General features: G+C 35.8%; 1 pseudogene; it reads right to left on the bottom strand.

The window, feature by feature from the left end:
- Positions 1-17,867: 17,867 nt before the first annotated feature.
- Positions 17,868-18,255, bottom strand: LOC144254265 (small ribosomal subunit protein uS10 pseudogene; annotated as a pseudogene).
- Between the last annotated feature and the right edge of the window lie 7,141 nt (positions 18,256-25,396).

The raw sequence follows: 25,396 nt of genomic DNA, 5'->3' as shown, positions 1-25,396 counted from the left end.
TGGCAATTATCAAGAATACAAGTAACAATGTTGGTGAGGATCTATGGAAAGAGGTAGACTCATACATTGTTGGTTGGACTGCAAATTTGTGCTACCGCCATGGAAAGCAGTATAGAAATTATTTAGAAAACTTGGAATGGAAGGACCATTTGGCCTAGTTATCCTACTCCTTGGCACATTCCCAAAGGACTTAAAATCAGCATACTACAGTGATGTAGCCACATCAATGTTTATAGCATCTTAATTTACAATAAGTAAGCTATGGAACCAATCTAGGTGCCCTTCAACAGATGAATGGATGAAGAAACTGGTATATCTACACAATGGTATCTTACTCAACCACAAAAAAGAATGACTTTTTGACTTTTGCCAGTAAATGGATGGATCTTGAGACTCTCATTCTAAGTGAAATAAGCCAAACACCCAAAACGAAAGATTGAATGATGCTAACACAAGACAAGGGGAGTGGGAGGAATATAAATTCATTGGATTTGACAGAGGGCAATGAAATGAAGGGAGAGAAGTGGAAATAGAAAAGATAGTAGAGTAAATGAAATATAACTTTCCTATGTTCATATATAAATACACCACCTGTGAAACTTCACATCATGTAAACCACAAGAATGGGATACTAATTAGAGTAAGTTATAGTCCATGTATGTATACATCAAACTACATTCTACTGTCATGTAGCTTTAAAAAGAACAAATTTTAAAAATCTGTAAGAATACATAAGGCCTGATTTATTTTATGCTGTTTAATAAAATGCCAGGGTTGTGTTGAAAAATGTGTATTAATGAAAACTCTCTGGATATGAACCCATAGAAACATGGAGATTTTGCCTTCCTCTATACTTACAGGGAAATTTCTAACTAGAAATAGGCCAAGAATAGTAATAATGAATATCATTCTTATTTCTATTATCCAATATGTGAATATTTATAAGTATTAATTTTTTTCTGGTCTCTGTTAATATAAATTATAAGGCAAGAAATCTGGCAATATTGGAAATATGAAGAAGGGAAGACTTGATCATATTGACTTGAATTTAAACAGAATGGGAAGACTTGAGCATATTTTCTTGTTCAAAGTAAAACAACCAGTAAAGTCAATTGCTCAAAATACTGGAAACAAAACCCAAGGGGAAATAAGGAAGAACAGGATTTAGAGCAGAGTTTTTGTTGCAAAGAGGTTTGGGACAGTTTTTATTCAGGAATGTAATAACAGGGAGAAATCCCTTCTACTAAGAGAGAAAAGTTTGACTTTTTTGTGGGCTCCTTGGCTACAACTAGGAATCAAAATCACACAAGACTGAATAACTAAAAAGCCTGCAAGTTTTATTAATTTTACATGGGCACAGGTATCCTCACAAGAGAGAGAAATCTGAAGAAATGAACAAAGCAAGATGCTTTTATATTTTTTAGAAAAAGAATAATAAATTTCTGAAGAAACGATAGGAAACTGGATTTCTGGAATAGAGTAGTAAAATCTAGGAATGTCAAAAAGTACTGTGGGAGTGGAATATAAAAGCTAGTGGAAGATAGATGTTAAACTAAAGAATTTCTTTATCAGGTTTCCTATAAGAAAATTTGGACAAATGGCTAGAGGTGGAGTAGAGCAATTTTGTAATGGAACAAGCCATTCTATATATTAATTCCACATGTCCAGCTAGAAACTCAAATCCAAAGAAACATCTAGGAAATGATGAAGAAACTAAGTGAATGGGAACCTCAGTCTCACAACAACAAAAAATTGAATTGTGCCAACAGTTAAACCTGTAGGAAAGAACATAGCTTAGTTCTCTCTTGTATTACAGCCTTGTGAGACCCTGAGTAGAAGACTCAGTTAAACAGTGTCTTGATAGAATAGTTTAAGTCTCAAAGCCTGTGGAAGCTCTGCACCTGTCTGAAGGTTAAAGTCCTCTGAGCTCTAGGCATGCAAGAGAACAAAACAGCACACTGTTCTCAGGACACACTCTACTGACAAGGTCAGACTTGCCACAAGTTCCTCTTGAGACTGCATTTCCCTGTTGCTAAACTTATTTTGAGGATATTCTTGTTGATTAGTTTCCCTTGAATTGTGATTAATCATTGGGCTTAGATCTAAGACAGAGATTAAGGAAGTGGCTTATGAACATTGCATTATTTTAATGTTATTCTCACTATCTTGCTTATGCTAACCTCAAACAACTTGCTGAACCATAAGGATAAAGCAAGGGATATATAATGGCTGGGTTGCTTAAAATAAAAATCCTTAGCTTTCCACAGTTCTGAGTCCCCTGTGTTCTGTTTCTCATCTTTCTGGGTTCCTCGGCACCAATCTTCAACAGTGTCTGGACTCCTGAATGAAATTATAATTGATAAATAGATAGATACACAATTATTGTGTTAAGATATTAAGTTGTGATAACTTGTAACAAAGCATTATAAAATACATACTTTTAGCAACAAGCAGTTGGGTACTGCTGAACAAATACCTTGAAACATGGCAACATATTTGGAGTCAGGTGAATACCTGGAGACTAGAAGAATTTGGAAGAGCATGAAAACTAAAATTATCTTGAATAAGCTATAAATAGAAACCTAGAATCTAAAGTTGCTATAGAGAGGAACTATAGAAAAAAGGAAGAACTTGGAAAAAAAGGGAGGAACGTGGCATTGCAACCAGAAGAAAGGTTGTTATGTGTAGCAGAAAGCCTAGAAAATTTTGTCCTGGAGTTATGTATACAGCAGAACTAATAAGCGATAAAATTGATTATGTAGGTAAGGATCCTCCAAGGCAAAATTTTGAAGAGGTCTCCTGATTTCTTTGCTGGTTTTAATAAAATGTGAATGGAGAGAGATAAATTAAGAAAGGAGTTATTAAACTAAAAGACAACAGGACTGCATAATGTTGAATTTATGATTTTCTCTAAAAGGCAAAAAACATTAGAATTAAGATATTTGGTCTTGAACCTCTGCTGGGTATGAAGCAGTGGTCTTCTTCATGCTTTGAACATAACCCTTAGTTCTCTATCAGTGCAACTTATTTTTAAATTCTCTTTCTTTCTCTTCTCCTTCTCTCCCTTCCTGACTTTGGGGAAGCAAGATTACCCTTCCTTCCATCCTAAGCAGAGTTATCTGTCCTTCTTCACACACACCACAGGAATGAAGAAACAGAAGACCTAAGAAATGGCTATATTTCAAGGCCAAAGTGAATTATGACCACTGACAAGGAACACCTAAAATGGAGCATTTGAATCACCTCTTTAAAAAGCCCTCTGTTACCCCTGAAGGGAAGAGTCACAGACTGTAGGACAGAAAGCTCTGCCTTTCTCCTTTGCCTGCAAAGCAAAAAAAAAAAAAAAAAAAAACAAAAAAAAAAAAAACAAAAAAAAAAAAACCTCTTTTTCCTTTTTCTCAAAACCATGACCTCATTGTTTGATTGGTATGAGGAAAAAAAACTAAGCTTTCCAAAACAGGTATGATTTTACAATATTTTTCTAAAAGCTCAAAAATATCAAAAGGTTGGTGAAATCAGGTATATAAAGAATTCTTTCAATAGAATAAGAATTTAATGCAGTACTATTAATCAAACCAGAAGTCTCAGAGGAAGCCTTAGGGATGCCATCCTTTAAAAATCTAGCATAAGACCAATGAATAGGAAAGTTTATCTGAAAGTAACCTATGGATGTGGCTTGAGTCTGATGGAGTGGGGACCCAATTGAATATATCACAAGTTCTTGAGAATATTATCAATAAGGGGACAGATAGATGAGAATTCTATAATATGGGCCCATGTTGCTGATCCTCCCACAACACATGCTTTCTTTGTCAAAAATCAATCTGCCTAGTGCTTCACTTGGCCGGAATGAACAGGCTATGTCACATTCTTCAGTAAACTGAGGCATGGGGCAAAGTTCAGGCAGTCAGTGTAGATAAGGAATGATGGTGGTCCAGAGGATGAGGACTGGCTATTACACAGAGGACAATGGGTTGTTAACCTCTATGACCATGCTTCTGGGCACTCTGGGTTGCTAATAACTAACCCCCACCTCCCTAGTCCCAGGCACTTACATGGAGAAGGAAGAGAAAGGGAATTGGGGGGTCTATATAAGAACAAGACACACTTCCTCCCATGGATACTCAGCTCCGGGGCCATGTCTCTTAGGAGAAATCTGTCTCTATCACTTTCTTAAATAAAATTTGCTTTCTAGGCTTGCCTTGGCAGTGCTCAGGTGTTTAATATTTAACACCAGGGAAACTCCAAGACCCATATCATTAGTACAAGAGAGAGCCTGCCAGCTTGAACCCAAGGAGACACAGTGAGAACAAAATAAAAGGAGGCTATATATCCCTTTCACACACCCCCAAATTCTACTGGCAGGAAGCAAGCTGACAAAACTGCTCAACTGTGAGAATTTATTACTTTCCATGAAAAAGGAGGATGACACTGAGGGCAGAACCAAGTGCCCAGGGAGCCAAAGCAGAAGCCATCATTGCCCTTGAATCTGGAAACCCAATCAAAGAACTCTAACTGCAGTTTCCCATCTGGATTTCAGAACCATCATGGCCTGTTGCTATGTCTCTCTGTCTACCCCAATTCTTAACTTCTTGTTCACCTACTTGTCTTTTTAAGTCCAAGAGCCTGTCTTCAGGTTGCTCCAGAGAAATGTGTATCATCAAGAACAGGTTCCTTGTCCAAGTGTGGGAGCCAGAGATTTCACAGCTGCAATCAGTTCTGGGTTCTTTAGTGAGATAAGGGACTGAACTTTACCTCAGAGCAGGGCAATTCCCAGTTTTCCTTCCTCTAGTGGGATTTCTATCTTACTCATGTTTATTTCTTGAGTTCCAGACAAAGAACATTAAATATGTGGATGTTCAAGCAATGTGTGATGATTGAATAAGGAAACTAGTGTATCTGAGCTGCTTTCCTAAGGTATCTTTAGGGGATGATAATGGCTATTTCAAGAATTGACTTGAGGAGCACAGGGGGTATAAGGCTGTTGACCTAGTTTCTTACCAGAAGGCTGATCTTTTCTCTTTGAGGGAGAGCATAGGCATTTTTTAATGAGCAAGAGTTTTAGTATTAGTCAAAGTCTGAGCTCAGGATTCAACAGATACTATTGAGGGAGAACAAAATATCTGACTCAAAATACATATTGATTTTGCATAGTCTGAGTTGGTTATTAAGAGAGACTGTAAATCTCTTAGACAAAGGAAGGCCTCTGGAAAGCTTTCCTTAATAAAAAGAAATCTATATCTAACTGCACTAGTAAAGTACACTTTGGATGCAGGTAGATGCTTTTGTATCTGATACCCCCTTCCTATCTCTGAAAGATCTTTTCACAGAGAGAAGAGATTGGGAGTCTGGTATCAGGCCCAGACAGAGATTACCCCTGGGAAACTTCATGTACATAACAAATTGACAGGAGTGGCTCACTGTGCTCTTCCTTCCAGTCCTTCCAGCATGTATGTCACCCTCCCTACCAGAAGTCCAGGCCCCCATTCTTTTGTTTAGATTTGCATAAAGTTCATCCATGTTGCCCTCTTTGAGTCTCATACTTTGATATGGATTCCATGCTTAAGCATATTAATAATTTGTATGCATTTTTTTCTCTTACAGTATGTATGTTACTCAATTATTAAAACCTTTGGAGGAAAAAGAATAAATTTAAAGCTTCCTTACACTAACTGTATATAGGAAGAAGGCAACCTAAGTAATAAGAAGCAGCTAGATGGTGTATGGATTTGTAGTGGCAGAGTATTATCTACATCAATAATAGTGGTGAGGACAAAATGAGATGACGTAGGTGACTCTCACCTAGTGCTTGGCCTGAAGCACATGCTCAAAATATGAATTCTTTTCTCCCCAGCACAGAATTGGCTTTGAAGATCAAATGTATCACAAGAGGAGGTACTGGGAAGGATCATTCCAGTTACAATATTCTAAGTGTTCAATTTGAACTTCTGAGAGTTTCTCTGTGACTGCCAGAATCTTGTGGTTGTTGGGGCTCAGAGAATGACATTCTTGAAATATGGCATTTTGGGCATGCTGAGCAACTTGATGTAAAGGGAGAAGCCTCTCTGGAATTCTTTTTATCTTCATTAAGACCAGACTGCAAAAGGGAACGATTCCTTTTTATAGCCACCTTGAATTCCCATTATCTATCTCAAAGAGGACTGAGAAATATAACCACATTTGCATGAAATTTCCTTACAAGATTTTGACTCATGAGCTCACTCAAAATTCAAAGACATGATCCTGAGAGTACCTTCATGAATAATAATAATTTATAAGCTCTCAAAATTATCTACCTGTCCCAACCTCTCCTTCCCTCATAGAAAATGGGATATGTAAGTTTGTGTGTAATGTTAAACAGGTGGAAAATCATACTCCCATTATTGTCCCTCATGCTGTGATTTTCCCATTTTGCATGAAAATAAGTTCATATGCCTTTTCTCCTGTTCAATCTTTGTCTGTTTCATTCCAGTGATCATCATGAGGGCGGAGGGGAAATTTCCCATTGCGTGTATATGGGTCTTGGGAGAATTGTCTTGTCCTCTTGTGCTGAGCTGTGTACTGGTTCCTGTGTTTTCTGATGCTATGCTAGAAGTCCACAGATGATAGTCTGTGCTGATCCCCCTGAGATTTCTTCAGAGTGAGAGCACACTGTATGTACATTGGAAAATTCTGTTATGTGTTATATCAAGCGATGAAGTTGGTAAAGCCCTGCTTATATGTAGTTTAAGAGGTTATTTTTAAGGGACTCTGTTAACCTCTTGAAATCCAGTATGCAATGTTTGACAACAAAGAAAAAAAAGGGAGAAGAGGAATAAAAAGAAGATAATCCAAGGAAAGACAGAGAGAAATCATTTCCTGCCTTCTGTGGGCTTCTCTCCCCACCTCTCAGGGCAGAGCCATCTGCAGTCATTAGATTCTGCTTGCCAGAGGAAGTGTAGAGGAATAATATCCCCCATACTATGTACATTTGAAATGTTATCTATTTCAGCTGTCCAAAAATATGCCCACCCTGCTCAATTTAGAAAGCATGAAATTCTGAACAAATTCTTAAGTGGTGCCTTTCTAGCGAATGGGGCTCCTCTCTTATACTCTGCAAGGTTGAGTGGAAGGTGTGGGTTTCAACATATTTTAGCTACCTTCAAGTTCCAGGAAAACAACTTAGGCAACTAGTATCAGTTTGGCCTACAAGAAAGAGGTGTTATCTACAGTAAACCTAATTTTTATTTTTCTTTATAACTGAATAAAAATTCTACTGTGACTATCCATACCACATTTTCTTTATTCATTTTTTTTCATTGATGAATACTTAGGCTAGTTCCATAATTTAGCTATTGTGAATTGTGCTGCTATAAATATGGGTACGCATGTCTTACTGTAGTATGATGAGTTTCATTCCTTGAGATAAATACTGAAGAGTGGTGTACCTGGGTCCTATGGTTGTACCATGCCTAGTATATGAAGGACCTCCACATTGGGTTTCCATAGTGGTTGTACTAATTTATATTCCCATTAACTGTGTTAGTGTAAAAGTGTTCAATAATTCTCCACATACTCTCCAGCATTTATTATTATTTGTATTTTTGATAACTGTCATTCTGACTGGTGTGAAATGAAAACTTGCTATAGGTTTGATTCGTATTTCTCTAATTGCTAATGATGTTGAACATATTTTCATCTACTTGTTGGCTGTTTGCATTTCTTCTTTTGAGAAGCATCTGTTTAATTAATTTGTCCATTTAGTAATTTGGTATTTTGGTTTGTTTTTGGTGTAAAGTTTTTGAGTTCTTTATACATTCTATATATTAATCCTCTGTCAGAACCCCACTTTCAATAACACATACAATTAGATAGAAGATTAATAAGGAAATAGAGGACTTAAATAGTACTGAAACCAAGACCTGACAAACACACACACACACACACACACATACACACACAAATACACACACACACACACACACAGAGGACTCCAACCAAGGACAACAAGATACAAATTCTTCTAAGGAACACATGGAACATTCCAAATTAATAAAGAACAAGTAAAACTATTCTGAATAATTTTATGTAATGTAAAATTTATGAACAGTCTGTAATTAAAATTGGAGCTGATTTAATATAGTAGATAGTGTTGTATGAATAAGGACAGTGTTTGGGGTAGTGGTGGTGACAGCAAATATGTGCAAAATCAGTAGAAAATTATTGTTTAATGTGTTAGGTAACAATGGAGGGTAACTATGATACATAAAACAGGATAATTATAAACTCAATAATGGGACGATAAAATGAAAGAAACCTCAATCAATACCACAAAGGTGGGAAAGAAAAAAATCCAAACGAAACAAGAAATCATGGATGCACATAAAATGAAATGCCAGAAACAAGTCAAGAATTCCATTTCTAGCTATGTGCCAATATGTGCATATATACCTCAAGACACATCCATGAGAATGTCCATGGAAGCATTATTCACAAACATTTCAAGTTGCAAACAACCTAAATATCCATCCACAACCAAATGGGTGAATAAATTGTGGCATATTCATACAATGAAATGCTAATGCAACCATGAAAACAAACATCACAGCTATGTACAACAATGTGGATTAATATCAGAACATAAGTTTGAGAAGAAAGACAAATACAAAAGAATATATGTTGTATGGTTCCATGTAAAAGAGGTATTAACATCTGGCAAAAATAACTTATAGTATTCTCATCTTCTCACTGTCTCAGGACGCAAACATAATCATCTTTGACTCTTCTATTTCCTTTAGTCCCTACAACCATACATCACATATTCATAATTTTACATCTAAAAATATTTGCACATATTTATTGATCTCTTCCTAATTGATTTTGTTAGACAATGAGGTTGGAGAAATAAATAAGAAAAGATCTGAGAGGTTTGCTTGAAACTACAGTTTAGCAGCATAGAGAGGGTGTTGTAGTTGCAGGAAGATAAATGGATCAAACTAATATTAGATGAGGCTCCTCTCACCTCATTTTATAATTCTAGAGAGTAGGACCATCTGGTCAGGCATTTATCTCCTTTTATATTTTGAGTTTCACATTTAAGACTATATTAATAATCATCATTGTGTCTTCCTTCTGGTCCCTAACCTTTTGGCAAAATTAACTCTGTGTCCTCTAAATCCTGTTATTACTTACCTTTAGGTATTATTTCTGGTATCTAAAGTTTACGATATCTTGAATGCCTTGTTTTCTGTTGTTGAACTTTGGACAAGAAACATGCTCCAGTCTTCCCATCCTATTTAAATGAAGATTGGATCTTAACTATAAGATTTTAAATTTTTCAAAGTATTTGAAATGAACATATCTGTGTCAATGTTTGTTGATAGAATGAGTTGATGAATGTATATGGTCCACTTCTCAGTTTCGTGTTGCCTCTGTCCTCATCCTTTTTTAGAAAATGTTCCCTAGTAAACATGGTACACACATCCAATTTACCAAGTCAGGATGTCTCTCCAATGTCATTGTAGAGAACTTTCTTTGTTCATTCTCTCTCCTTTCTCAGTGTCCTTCAGAATAGTGTGACTTTCAAGCAAAGATGATCACATAGTAATGTGGATTAGAGATTTAGCAAAGAGGTTTTAAAAGTTCCAGATCTATTCTACACATATTTATTGAGGGATTTAAGTGTGCTAGGAAATGTTCTATGAGCTGTATGTTGAGGGGTGAATAAGACATACAAGATGCCTGTCCTTAGGGAGTTTACATTTTCATAGGGAAGCAGACATGAGTAAATACATGAATAAGTAACATACTTTCAGAATATTTTAAGTGGTAAGAGAGGAATAAGCACATAATGGGCTAGCAAGAAGCTGAAGACTGCTTTAGATTGTGTGATAAGGGAATACAGCTTTGAGGAGTTGTGATTCTGCTGCTAATAATCATGGGATGCTTTAGGGTCTTCTTGCTTTTTCTAGGTTCTATCAAAGTTTAATTTGTCTCTGTCTCTATCTCCTGAGATCTTACTATTTATTTGGATTTGGAGCTGCTCTGTGGACTTTAATCAATTATATAAATCAGTTAATTCAGTTTGCCACATACCCTAAATTCCTGACCCTAGCTACATTTTTCTAGGAAAATTTTTGATGGGAAATCCATCAAAGGTTATTTATTTATTTATTTATTTGTATTGGAGACTGAACCCCAGGATATTCAATATCTGAGCCATAGTCCCAGCCCTTTTATTTTTTGAGCCTTGCTCAATTTTCAAGGTTGTCCCTTAACTTGCAGTCCTCCTGCCTCAACCTCCCAAATAGTTGGGATTACAGGCATGGACCACCACACCCAGAAATTCAACCAGTTTTGATGGGGAAATGTTGTAGTAGTCAACTTTTATGTCTTGAGACAGTGAATTCCTAGTTCTTCCATTATAACTATAACTATTTCATTATATAATGCATTGTACTCTATATAAGTAGCCCTTGAGTCTGTTTCCTCTCTCCCTTTTGTAGTTCATATATCACATGGCACCCTTTAAATAACATTTAAATAATTTTTTTACAAAATTAATAATAGTATACATAGGGTTATGATAAAATCCAAATTACTTGGGCTTTATATTCAAGACCAAGCTATTCCTTCATATTCAAGATCCCTCATAAACTAGTAGCAACTAACCTCTATAATTCTTTTTACAACCATTTTTTTCCTTTTCTTACCATCTAGTTCATTCTCTGAGACCTTTGGAAGACATCCTCAGACATCCCCACCATTTCTAGGTGTTTCTTGACTCTGCATATTATATTTGCTGAGCCCTTCCCCTCCTTCTCTGCCTGGGGCTCTGTACTCCTAGTTCAGTTCAAGTTTCTTTATATTTGTGTAGACTTTCATAAATCTTCTAGGTCAAGTTGATGGTTCCCCTTCAGACATTGTAGTAATCACACTTGCTAATCATGAGTCACACTAGCCTTGTTATGCTTTAAGCCCTTTGTTCCTATAAAACAATGATGATTGAAAAAACCCATTTATCCTTTTATTTTTTGAAAAAGGGCTTACTGAAGTGAGTCTCATAAGACTTAGATATTCTTCTTTTTTGGACACAGCAGACATAGACACTTTAAAACTCATTCTTTGTCTCATGAAAGATTAACTGAAATTTATCCACATATAGGTAGAAATTAAGCACTTGTTAACTAGACCTCACATTAGGTAAGCTCCTCTTCCTCTGTTCTTATGAAGGTTGACCTACCCTCCCCTTTTCTCAATACACCGCATCCTGCTATGTCCTATACAGAATGAATGGGTAAATGAACCATCACAAAAATATGCTGACCTCAGGGAAACACTCCTTCATTATTCCACTATATTCATAGCAGAACTTTCTAGCCTTGTTGACCCTTCCCCATAAAATAAAATACTTTTCTACTTGGCCTTTGAGATGCTTGTAGCTCTTATGTTTGGATTGTTCTCCCCATTGCAATATTCCCCTTGTTGCAATAATCCTCTCAAATTCTCTTTTAACTTAATTCTGGGGTTCTTTTTTTTAATTTGATAATACAGATTATCAACTTGTTGCTCGACTATTGAGACTATGTACTCCCTCTTTTCCCAGATGCTGTTGGCATGTTTTAATCTTCTTTTTTATTTGGCTGTTCCCTATGACTATTTCCATCAATTTCTGTTTCCTTTTTAGTCTTTCTTGTATCTCAATCTATCCCATTTCCCACCTTCTTCTTCACCCACTTGTCTCCTTGAGGCCAAATTCCTGTCTTCATGTTGCTCCAGAGAGACCTACATGGAGAGTAGGTTCCTTCCCCTGCAGCTCAGCCTTTGACTTCTTATGTGAGAGAGAGGTATGAATTCATTCTCATAGCAGGAAATAAAAGACTAATTTCACATTTCTGAAAATCTTATCATGATATTTTGTATTATTATGGTTCCTGGGTTTAAAAATTACTCAAGAAGTACACTCTTGACAAGACCCTCCATAAACCTAACCGACCAAAATCAAACAACTCAAAGTTCAGGCAATAAAGATAGCTTAACAGTATTTGGGTCCAATTAGTCATAATCTTTGTTTAATGTGAAGTTTAAGACAGTAGTTTCCTATAAAAATGGTCTGATTTTGAGGCATAAGTTTGTGTTGTTATCCTAGCAGCAAATCATAGAAACCTGGAGACCCATTAAAATAAATATAAACATTAGAAAATCTTGGGATGGTCAAGTTTGTCATCTAGTATTCAGGATACCTGCAAACACCTGTTAATTGTTCCTATAAATATATCTTGAGTTCCTTCACCCTAAGAATTTTCTTAATGTATTTGAGTCAGTGTCTAGAGAAACAGCATTACCAGCTGTGTTTTAAATTAAGTTTTCTGTAGTGGTCAAAACCAGAGGCAAGAGAATTACCACACTGTTTTCTTCAACACTACACACAAGCCCCCAAAATGGGTAAAGAGGAGATCTAAAGCTAAGTTGTGTGACATTTGATTGAATGTTTTTCTGTTCTCATCCACCATTTATAGAGTGGCTTCTACTTGTGTGAACCCCTGGGAGGTCTGATTAGCTATGAAATTCAATATTTTTCTCAATTTACTGATGAACTTCAAATTTCATACAGCTTGCACCCCACTACTGACAAGAGTAAACACTCTTGCAATTCCTTTCTCTGTGGTGGAAATTTTCTTATCTTTATCTATTTTGAATTTGGTATTAATATCAGTTGTTGAATACTCTGGCTTTGATTATGGGAAGTATTATGGGAACTTTCAGAGAAAGCTATTCCAAAGTCAGGAGTGAGCCAGGCTCAAACAGAAAGATTGGAATCCCAGGAGGCAGAACAAAGTAATTCTTCACAGACCAATATAGTGGCTGGGAAACAGGGCCACCTAGTGGCAGTTGAGCAAAGTTCATTTAAATTTATTCACTTATGAGTCTTGTTTAGCTTCTGAACAAGGTTCAGTGGGAAACTGACTTTTTTGAGGACCCTTTATAGCATGATGTAAGGGGGCTAAATCACATTTAAGGAAACAGATATTTCTGGAATTAGTATAGTAATATCATACTTAGACCCACATAGATATCCCACAGGATGACTGGAAGCACAGTATAGCTTTTGCTGGAATCTTGTATCCAGCAAAATTAAGCTTCAGATTTGAAGATGAAATAAAAATCTTCCACGATAAACAAAAGTTAAAAGAATTTATAGCTAGAAAACTGGCACTACAAAATATCCTTTGCAAAATATTTCATGAAGAGAAAATGAAAAACAACAATGAAAACCAGCAGAGGGAGGTAGTACACTAAAAGAAAAACTAATCAAAGAGGAAAACCAAGTCAAGTTAAATAACAAAAATAAACAAATATGGCTAGAAATACAAACCATGTCTCAATAGTAACCCTACATGTTAATGGCTAAAACTCACCAATAAAAAGACATTGGCTAGCAGATTGGATTAAAAAAGGATACAACAATATGCTGCCTCCAGGAGACTCATCTGATAGGAAAAGACATACACTGAGTGAAGGTGAAATGTTGGGAAAAATTATACCATTCACATGGACTGCAAAGCAAGCAGGGGTTTCCATATGCATGTCAAATAAAGTAGACTTCAAGCCAATGTTAATCAAAAGGGATAAAGATGGACATTACAAACTGCTCAAGGGAACCATACACCAACAAGACATAACAATCATAAATATAAATGTTCCAAACAAAGGTGCAGCTATGTTCATTAAAAAAACGCTTCTCAAATTAAGAGTTAAATTGACCACAACACAATAATTTTGGGGGAATTTAACACACCTCTCTCACCCTGGATAGATCTTCCAATCAAAAGTTGAATAAAGAAACTATAGAACTCAATAACACAATCAATAACTTAGACTTAACTGACATATATGGAATACTTCAACTGGCTTCAAGTGGATACAATTTCTTTTCAGCAGCACATGGATTCTTCTCTAAAATAGACCATATGGTATGCTACAAAGCAACTCTTAGCAAATAAAAAAAGTAGAGATACTACCATGCATTTTATCAGATCATAATAGAATGAAGTTGGAGATCAATGACAAAATAAAAAATAAAAATTCCTGCATCACATGGAGACTAAACAATATGCTACTGAATGAACAATGGGTTACAGAATACATCAAGGAGGAGATTAAAAAATTATTAGTGGTAAATGAGAACATAGACACAACACATTGAAATCTCTGGGACACCATGATAGCAGTACTAAGAGGAAGATTCATTGCATGGAGGTCATTCCTTAGAAGAAGAAAAAATCAACAAATAAATGACCTCACACTACATCTCAAAGCCCTAGAAAAAGAAGAACAAAACAGCAGCAAAAGCAGTAGAAGGCAAGAAATAATTAAAATCAGAGCTGAAATCAATGAAATAGAAACAAAACAAACAATTGAAAAAAATGACAAAACAAAAGTTGGTTCTTTGAAAAAAATAAATAAATTGACAGACCCATAGCCACGCTAATGAAGAGAAGGGGAGAGAAAACTCAAATTACCAGCATACATGATGAAAAAGGCAATATCATCACAGACACTAGAGAAATACAGAGGAAAATTAGAAATTATTTTGAAACCTTATACTCCAATAAAATAGAAGACATTGAAGGCATTGACAAATTTCTTAAGTCATATGATCTGCCCAGATTGATTCAGGAAGACATAAATAACTTAAACAGAACAATATTAAGTGAGGAAATAGAAGAAGCCATCTAAAGATTACCAATATAGAAAAGCCCAGGATTGGATGGATACATGGCCGAGTTCTACAAGACCTTTAAAGAAAAACTAATACCAATACTCTTCAATTTATTTCAGGAAACAGAAAAACAGGGAGCACTTCCAAACTTATTCTATGAAGGCAATATCACCCCGATTTCAAAACCAGACAAAGACACATCAAAGAAAGGAAACTTTAGACCAATATCCCTAATGAATATAGATGCAGAATAAAAAATAAAAAAAATGCTGGCAAATCGAGTACAAAACATATCAAAAAGATTTTGCACCATGATGAAGTGGGATTCATCCCAGGGATGCAAGATTGGTTCACCATATGGAAATCAATAAATGTAACTCCTCACACATCAATAGACTTAAAGATAAGAATCATATGATCATCTCAATAGATGCAGAAAAAGCATTTGACAAAATACAGCACTCCTTTATGTTCAAAACACTAGAAAAACTAGGGATAACAGGAACATATCTTAACATCGTAAAGGCTATCTATGCTAAGCCTCAAGCCAACATGATTCTCAACAGAGAAAATTTGAAGACATTTCCTCTAAAAACTGGAACAAGCCAGGGATGACCTCTTTCACCACTTCTATTCAACATAGTTCTTGAAACACTGGCCAGAGCAATTATTCATATGAAAGACATCAAATGGATATAGGAAAAGAAGAACTTAAATTATCATTATTTGCTGACAATATGATTCTATACCTAGAAGTCCCAAGAAGCTCCACCAGAAAACTTCTAGAACCAGTAAATGAATTCAGGAAAGTGGCAGGATATAAAATCAACATCCATAAATCAAAGGCATTTCTATGTAACAGTGACAAATCCTCTGAGAAGGAAATGAGGAAAACTACCCCACTCACAATAACCTCAACAAAAAAGATACTTGGGAATCAACTTAACAAAAGAGGTGAAAGTTCTATACAATGAAAAATACAGAACCCTAATGAAAGAAATCAAAGAAGATCTTAGAAGATGGAAAAATCTACTTTGTTCTTGAATAAGCAGAATTAATATTATCAAAATGACCATACTACCAAAAGCACTATACTGATTTAATGCAATTCCAATAAAAATCCCAATGACATTCCTCATAGAAATAGAAAAAGCAATCATGAAATTCATCTGAAAAAAAAGAGACCCAGAATAGTTAAACAATCCATAGCAGGAAGAGTGAAGCAGGTGGCATCACTATACCAGATCTTAAAGTATACCACAGAGCGATAGTAACAAAAAAACAACATGGTATTGGCACCAAAACAGACTGGTAGACCAATGGTACAGAATAGAGGACACAGAGACTAATCCACAAAATTACAATTATCTTATATTAGACAAAGGTGCCAAAAACATGCACTGGAGAGAAGATAGCACCTTTAACAAATGTTGCTGGGAAAACTGGAAATTCATATGCAACAAAGTGAAATTAAACCTCCATCTCTCACCATGCACAATACTCAACTCAGTGGATCAAGGGTCTAGGAATTAAACCAGAGACTGCATCTAATAGAATAAAAAGTATACCCTAATCTTCATCATGTGGGATTAGGCCCCAACTTCCTTAATAAGTCTCCTATAGCACAAGAATTAAAACCAAGAATCAATAAATGGGATGGAATCAAACTAATTAAAAAGTCTCTTCTCAGCAAAAGAAACAATCTGTGAGGTGAACAGAGAGCACACATCCTGTGAGCAAATTTTTACCCCTCACACATCAGATAGAGCACTAATCTCTAGGGTATATAAAGAACTCAAAAAGCTAAGCACCAAAAAACCAAATAACTCAATCAACAAATGGGTCAAGGACCTAAACAGACATTTCTTAGAAGAGGATATACAATCAACAAATATATGAAAAAATGTTCATCATCTCTTGAAATAAGAGAAATGCAAATCAAAAATACTCTAAGATATCATCTCACTCCAGTCAGAATGGCAGCTATTATGAAGACAAACAACAACAAGTGTTGGCGAGGATGTGGGGAAAAAGTTACACTCATACATTACTGGTGGGACTGCAAATTGGTGCAGCCAATATGGAAAGCAGTATGGAGATTCCTTGGAAATCTGGGAATGGAACCACCATTTGATCCAGCTATCTCTCTCCTCAGACTATACCCAAAGAACTTAAAAATAGCATACTACAGGAACATAGCCACATCAATGTTTATAGCAGCACAATTCACAATAGCTAAACTGTGGAGCCAACCTAGATGTCCTTCAGTGGATGAATGGATAAAAAAAATGTGCCATATATACACAATGGAATTTTACTCAGCATTAAAAGAATAAAACTGTGACATTTGCAGGTAAATGGATGGCGTTGGAGAAGATAATGCTAAGTGAAGTTAGCCAATCCCCCCAAAACAAATGCCGAATGTTTTCTATAAGGAAGCTGATTCATAGTGTGGTAGGGAGCAGGAGCATGGAAGAATTAGATGAATTCTAGATAGGGAAGAGGGGTGGGAGGGAAAGGGAGGAGAAAAGGGATTAGCAAGGGCAGTAGAATGTGATGGACATCATTATCCAAAGTACATGTACAAGACTTGGATTAGGTGTCAACATACTTTACATATAAACAGATATGAAAAAATTGTGGTATGTATGTGTAATAAGAATTGCAATGCAAAAAACAAAAACAAAGTACATGTATAAAGGCAAGAATTGTTGTGAACATACTCAATATACAAAGATATGAAAAATTGTACTTTGTATGTATAATAAGAATTGTAATGCATTCCGCTGTCATGTATTTAAAAAAATAAAATCAATAAAACTAAAAATTTTTTAAAAATTTAAAAAAATCTTACAACAGTCTTAAAGCAGAATATGTAAAGAACTTCAATAAAACTAACTCAAAATAAGAATGGATGAAAGATAAACAGAAACTTTATATAAGTGAATATCCAAATATTCAATAGAGTATTTCAAATGCACAACTTCATTATTAAGAAGGGAATTTCTTATCAAAACTATATTAAATATTAAATACTAAAATACCGCTATACACATCAGAATGGCAAAAATTAGAAAGAATAAAACCAAATGCTTACAATATAAATAGATACTAGAATTCTCATACATTGCTGACATAAATTGACACTTTTAAAAATTTTTAATTTTTAAAAACTGATAATCGATTTTTTACAAGTGTTGGCATAGGCATCGGCACTGTTGACTTCAACCTCCACTCCTGGCTCAATACTGATGGAATTTTTTTTAACCAATCTCAGAAGTCCTGTGCAAGTCAATGAGTCACTTGAGGATTCTCAGGTGGAAGTGACCCCATGACTTGGAACACACCACTAGACTTTTCTTGCAGCCCTTCTTAATCTTGGTAGGCATGCAAATAGATGCTTTCACTTTGAGATTCTTTTCCTTTGTGCCTCTGATGAAGTGAGTACACACTTTCTCCAGCAATTTCACATTGCAGGTGGTGAGGGTAATTCTAGTTCTCTGACTTGCCACCTCAGGTTGCAGGGATGTCTTTCCAGTATTTTTAAATGCCATGGCTGTGCTGCAGCCTCCTGATGGATTTATTCCTTGGTAAGAGAAAATAGCCATGAGTGTGCAGCATGAGCAAACTGAATGGTGTTCTGTATGTGTAGCACCACACACCACATTACGCTCTAAAATCCAAACTAAAACAAAAAACAAAAGCTGCTCACACATTTTAAAAACTGTTTGGTATTCTTTACTGATCTTGAAAATAAGTGTATGCTACAACTTAGCCATTTCGACTCCTAGTGTATACTTAATGGTATGTAAGTGCAAAAAATATGCAAAAATTGTTTGTTACAGCATTATTTAATATCTCCCCAAGCTTAAAATAAAGTGTTCATCAATGGTAAAATGAATAATATAATATCCATTGTGATCATATAGTAGGAAATTTGTGCAACAATGAAAATGAGCCAAGTTCCCAGGTAGTAATGTGGATAAATCTCACAAACAGATTATTTAGTGAAGGATATCTGGCAAAAAACACAAACACTTTATCATTCCAAGCAAAATATAATCTATGGTGTTAATTTGCCTATTTGGAAGAAAGAGGGTATAGTGCTTAAGAAGAGGAATGTGATGGTGGGAGAAATATGGGATTGTGGATAATATTCTACAACTTCACCTGGATGATGGTTACTGGAGTGTGTTTACTTCCTGACAAATTAAACTGAGCTGTTCACATGCAATCTGTGTATTGTTTTTAGTATATCTGTTATATTTCCTTTTGTAAGTAAAAAGAAAAATAGGATTAACCACATGTTTTTTAGCCTTCTGACTCACTGAGAGTCATTCTTTCTTTGAATCTAGTATAGATAGATATTTCCCCTAAAGATATCTGTATTTTAATCCCGAGAACCTGTGAATATGTTCTATGGCAAAATGTCTTTGCAGATGTCTTTAAGTAATTAAGATTCTCCTGGGTTATCCAGGGGCCCAAATGTAAATTCCAGGTCCTCATGAGAAGGAGACAGCAGGGTCAGTTAGTGAAGCAGCGTGGGAACAACTTGGCTGGCCATAGCTGGTGCTAAAGATGGCAGAGGTCATGAGTCTAGGAATGCAGGCAGTTTCTAGAAGTTGGAAAAGACAAGAAAATGGATTTTCCCCTAATGAAACCAGAGAGAATAAAGTCCTGCCATACCTTGTTTTCAGTTCCATGAGACCTAATTTTGGACTTCAGCTTCCAGAACTGAAAGATAAATTTGTTGTTTCAAACCATGTTGTGGCAGTTTGTTGCTACATGAAGAGGAAGCTATCAGTGAGCCACACATTGTAATTGTGAAAGTATATTTCACATGATTACTCTATGAATGTGTATTGAATGAATGGTGACAGTCCCCAAATGACGGAATCCTAATTTTGATGAAGTGATGTTATAAATAAGTGTCCCTCTGTGAGAATCCAGTAACGATATCAGCTGCCACCACAAGGCAGTTCCCTTCCAGTCCCCCTCTTTCTCTGATCTTCAGACTTCGGAGGCCTGGAGTTGAAGAAGACAGAGCAGAGTCTTTGTATTCATCAGACAAAACAAACTGAGGACAAGGATGTGGATAAAGATGGCATGATTGGTGTTTCTCCTTAGTCCATCTGAGGAATTCATTTGTCTGGAAGGTGAAAGGAACTTTTAAAAAAATATTTATTTTTTAGTTTTTTAGGTGGACACAATATTTTTATTTTTTATTTTTATGTGGTGCTCAGAATCGAATCCAGTGCCTCATGCATGCTAGGCGAGTGCGCTACCACTTGAGCCACATCCCCAGCCCCTGAAAAGAATTTTTTACAGAAATTGAGAATAATAGGATTGAAGTAATATTAGTCATTTGACATCTAAAATGGATTTTGTCGTGTATCAACTTTAGGTTGCAGTTACAGAAATATAGCACATCCTGGTCAGGTGGAGGGAGATCCTGGGTTTCACTTTACAGTAATTTCCTAAGTTTTTATGTGGCATGGATGTTGAAATGAAATCCAACTGGCTGCCACTGGCCTAGCATGACAGGGTGACTTGAACCAAACATAGGTGGTACAGACTGCTGAACCAATGTGAGGGATGGAGAGTGTAGGAGTAAAGCCAGAATTCTGGAGCCTGCAGAATCCTTGAACAGTGAGATCAGCTGAGAGACATTGTGTTTGTTAACAGCCACATCAGCTAGCCAATTCATCAGTGATGTCTCCCAGAATGTGCACAAAATCTCTGTTCCAAGCTCCAGATGATGACAATGCTATAAAATAAGCCAGCATAAGACTAGGCCCTTTCTCAATGCCAGAAAAAATGTTTACATAAGACACAGCCTTCCAGAAAACATTGAGAAAAGAAGCAGGAAAAAAAGTGAACTTTGCTTGTTTAAGCACTATGTTATCCGAAAGAAAGTAAAAACTTTTAATTTAAATTGTCAGGTTGGGTCAATTTTGAAGCTTGAAACTTATTTTTTTCCCTCCTGCTACCAATGGAAAAGGACCTGTGAAATGTATCAGATTAGAGTCTGTAATAAGGAGAGTAAAATATTTATGTACATCATCTGAAGTGTAGTGTAAGCCTCCTGCAAATATGTTGAGATTTCTCCTTGAATAAGTTTTGAGAAAGGAGAGAGTGGATCAGAGAAATGCCTATCAACTTTTCCTTTTTTTTCCTGTCTCCTCTCTTTTCTTTCCCTATTCTTTGATTTTTCATTGAGTGCAGGAAGTTGGAGGGGATTTGAACTTGCATCCGTAGCCGTCTTCTCTTTCTTTTAGAAGAAGTTATCTAGATACAAGAAAATTTCCCATGAAGTGTGAAGTTACTGCAGGTTCATTAAAATCAACGCCTGTACATACAGGACATGTATGAAAGCAAAATCTGGCCCTGGCCTGTACACAGGTAACAAAGGAAGTAGGCATTTATACTAATTATTGCTGTGGATATTATCATTGAAGAAGTTGCTGAGATATTTTTGTTAATTTTCCTAGACACAAGTCTGTTGACATCCCTGACTTTCAATCAATTCTCCCCTTCATTTTTTCCCAGTATTTGCTACTTAAATTGTAAGGTCACTACTCACGTTTTATTCTGTCCAGTGTTTATATTCTTTCAATCAGGTTTTGTACCTTTTTGGAAAAATATCTATGTCTAGTTTATTCTATAAAGTTCTATGTCCTTGCAATAGTCTAGATATGTCACCAACATTGAGTAAGATTCAGTGTCAAATTCATGCTGTTCCAAAATGTATATTCAAAGATGCTAACAATTATAGCACTCTTTATAGTAGTGAAAAATTTTGAACTTCCCTAGCCTAGGATAGGATCCTGAATGATTACATTCAAAGGAATCTACTGCAGGTATTCAAATTAATTTTTTAAATACACCAATATTTGCTGACATAAAATATCCATAATAGGTATGTGATAGGAGATTAAAGGAGTGTGTATACTATACATTCTCCTGTGTGCAAAATGATATATATTTTGTTTTGTGTTCACATGCCTGATGGCAGGAGTGGTTGTGAAAATATTTTTTTATTATTAGTTGTTCAAAACATTGTACAGCTCTTGACATATCATTTTTCATACATTTGATTCAAGTGGGTTATGAACTCCCATTTTTACCCTGTATACAGATTTCAGAATCACATCGGTTACCCATCCACTTTTTTACATACTGCCATACAAGTGTCTGTTGTATTCTGCTGCCTTTCCTATCCTCTACTATCCCACCTCCCATCTCCTCCCCTCCCATCTTCTCTCTCTACCCCATCTACTGTAATTCATTTCTCTCCCTTGTTTTTTTCCCTTTCCCCTCACTTCCTCTTATATGTAATTTTGTATAACAATGAGGGTCTCCTTCCATGTCTATACAATTTCCATTCTCTCTTCCTTTCCCTCCATCCACTCATCCCTGTTTTATGTTAATCTTCTTCTCATGCTCTTCCTCCCTGCTCTGTTCTTATTTGCTCTCTTTATATCAAAGAAGACATTTGGCATTAGTTTTTTAGGGATTGGCTAGCTTCACTTAGGATAATCTGCTCTAATGCCATCCATTTCCCTGCAAATGCCATGATTTTGACATTTTTTAGGGCTGAGTAATACTCCATTATGTATAAATGCCACATTTTTTATCTATTCATCTATTGATTAGCATCTAGGTTGGTTCCACAGTCTAGCTATTGTGAATTGTGCTGCTATAAACATCCATGTAGCAGTATCCATATAGTACACTCTTTTAAGGTCTTTAGGAAATAGTCCAAGAAGGGGAATTCCTGGGTCAAATAGTGGTTCCCTTCCCAGTTTTTCCAGGAATCTCCATACTGCTTTCCAAATTGGCTGCACCAATTTGCAGTCCCACCAGCAATGTACAAGTGTACCCTTTCCCCACATCCTCGCCAGCACTTGTTGTTGTTTGACTTCATAATGGCTGCCAATCTTACTGGAGTGAGATGGTATCTTAGGGTGGTTTTGATTTGCCTTTCTCTGACTGCTAGAGATGGTGAGCATTTTTTCATGTACTTGTTGATTGATTGTATATCCTTCTCTGAGAAGTGTCTGTTCGGGTCCTTGGCCCATTTATTGATTGGATTATTTGTTATCTTCTTTTTTAATTTTTTGAGTTCTTTGTATACTCTGGATATTAGGGCTCTATCTGAAGTGTGAGGAGTAAAAATTTGTTCCCATGATGTAGGCTCCCTATTTACCTCTCTTATTGTTTCTCTTGCTGAGAAAAAACTTTTTAGTTTGAGTAAGTCCCATTTGTTGATTCTTGTTATTAACTCTTGTGCTATGCGTGTCCTATTAAGGAATTTGGAGCCCAACCCCACAATATGTAGATCGAAGCCAACATTTTTTTTCTATTAGACGCAGAGTCTCTGATTTGATGTCAAGCTCCTTGATCCATTTTGAGTTAACTTTTGTGCATGGCGAGAGAAAGGGATTCAGTTTCATTTTGTTGCATATGGATTTCCAGTTTTCCCAACACCATTTGTTGAAGATGCTATCCTTCCTCCATTGCATGCTTTTAGCCCCTTTATCAAATATAAGATAGTTGTAACTTTGTGGATTAGTCTCTGTGTCCTCTATTCTATACCATTGGTCCACGCGCCTGTTTTGGTACCAGTACCATGCTGTTTTTGTCACTATTGCTCTGTAGTATAGTTTGAAGTCTGGTATCGCTATACTGCCTGATTCACACTTCCTTCTTAGAATTGCTTTTGCTATTCTGGGTCTTTTATTTTTCCATATGAATTTCATGATTGCTTTATCTATTTCTACAAGAAATGCCGTTGGGATTTTGATTGGTATTGCATTAAACCTATAGAGAACTTTTGGTAATATCGCCATTTTGATAATGTTAGTTCTGCCTATCCATGAACAGGGTATATTTTTCCATCTTCTAAGATCTTCTCCTACTTCTCTTTAGGGTTCTGTAGTTTTCATTGTATAAATCTTTCACCTCTTTTGTTAGGTTGATTCCCAAGTATTTTTTTTGAGGATATTGTGAATGGAGTGTTTTTCCTCATTTCTGTTTCAGAAGTTTTGTCACTGATATACAGAAATGCCTTTGATTTATGCGTGTTGATTTTATATCCTGCCACTTTGCTGAATTCATTTATTAGTTCTAGTAGTTTCTTTGTAGACCATTTTGGGTCTTCTAGGTATAGAATCATGTCTTCTGCAAATAGTGATAATTTAAGTTCTTCTTTTCCTATTTTTATGCCTTTAATTTCTTTTGTCTGCCTAATTGCTCTGGCTAGTATTTCAAGGACTATATCAAATAGAAGTGTTGAGAGAGGGCATCCCTGTCTTGTTCCAGATTTTAGAGGGAATGCCTTCAACTTTTCTCCATTCAGAATGATGCTAGCCTGAGGCTTAGCATAGATAGCTTTTATAATGTCAAGGTAAGTTCCTGTTATCCCTAGTTTTTCTAATGTTTTGAACATAAAGGGATGCTGTGCTTTGTCGAATGCTTTCTCTGCATCTATCGAGATGATCATATGCTTCTTATCTTTAAGTCTATTGATGTGGTGAATAACATTTATTGATTTTCATATATCGAACCAGCCTTGCATCCCAGGGATGAATCCTACTTGATCATGGTGCACAATTTTTTTGATGTGTTTTTGTGTTCCATTCGCCAGAATTTTATTGAGGATTTTTGCATCTAGGTTCATTAGAGATATTGGTCTGTAGTTTTCTTTCTTTGAAGTGTCTTTGTCTGGTTTCGGGATCAGGGTGATGTTGGCCTCATAGAATAAATTTGGAAGAGCTCTCTCTTTTTCTATTTCCTGAAATAACTTGAAAAGTATTGGTATTAATTCTTCTTCAAAGGTTTTGTAAAACTCCGCTGTATACCCATCTGGTCCAGAGCTTTTCTTGGTTGGTAGTCTTTTGATGTCTTCTTCTATTTCCTCCTTTGTTATTGGTCTGTTTAAATTGTGTGTATCTTCCTGACTCAATCTGGGCAAATCATATGACTTAAGAAATTTATTGATATCTTCACTATCTTCTATTTTATTGGAATATAGGGTTTCAAAATAATTTCTAATTATCTTCTGTATTTCTGTAGTGTCTGTTGTGATATTGCCTATTTCATTCCATATGTCACTAATTTGAGTTGTCTCTCTTCTTCTCTTTAGCATGGCTAAGGGTCTGTCGATCTGTCGATTTTTTCAATAGTTTCTTTTGTTTCAATTTCATTGATTTCCACTCTGCTTTTAATTATTTCTTGTCTTTTGTTACATTTGATGTTGTTTTGCTCTTTCTTTTCTAGGGTTTTGAGATGAAGTGTGAGCTCATTTATTTGTTGGTTTTTTTTTTTTTTTTTTTTTGAGGAATGAACTCCAGGCAATGAATTTCCCTCTTAAAACTGCTTTCATTGTGTCCCATATATTCCAATATGTTGTGTCTGTATTTTCATTTATTTCTAAGAATTTTTTTATTTCCTCCTTTATGTCTTCTGTAACCCATTGATCATTCAGTAACATATTGTTCATTTTCCAGGAGATGCAGGATTTTTCCTTCCTTGTTTTATCATTGATTTCCAGTCTCATTCCATTATGATTGGATAAGATGCATGGTATTATCTCCACACCTTTATATTTACTAAGTGTTGCCCTATGGCATAATATATGGTCTATCTTTGAGAAGGATCCATGTGCTGCTGAGAAAAACGTATATCCACTTG

Source organism: Urocitellus parryii, chromosome 4, assembly GCF_045843805.1.
Source record: "Urocitellus parryii isolate mUroPar1 chromosome 4, mUroPar1.hap1, whole genome shotgun sequence".
Taxonomy (NCBI): domain Eukaryota; kingdom Metazoa; phylum Chordata; class Mammalia; order Rodentia; family Sciuridae; genus Urocitellus; species Urocitellus parryii.
Note: the sequence above shows the minus strand (reverse complement) of the source record. Positions and strands in the feature narration are given on the sequence as shown.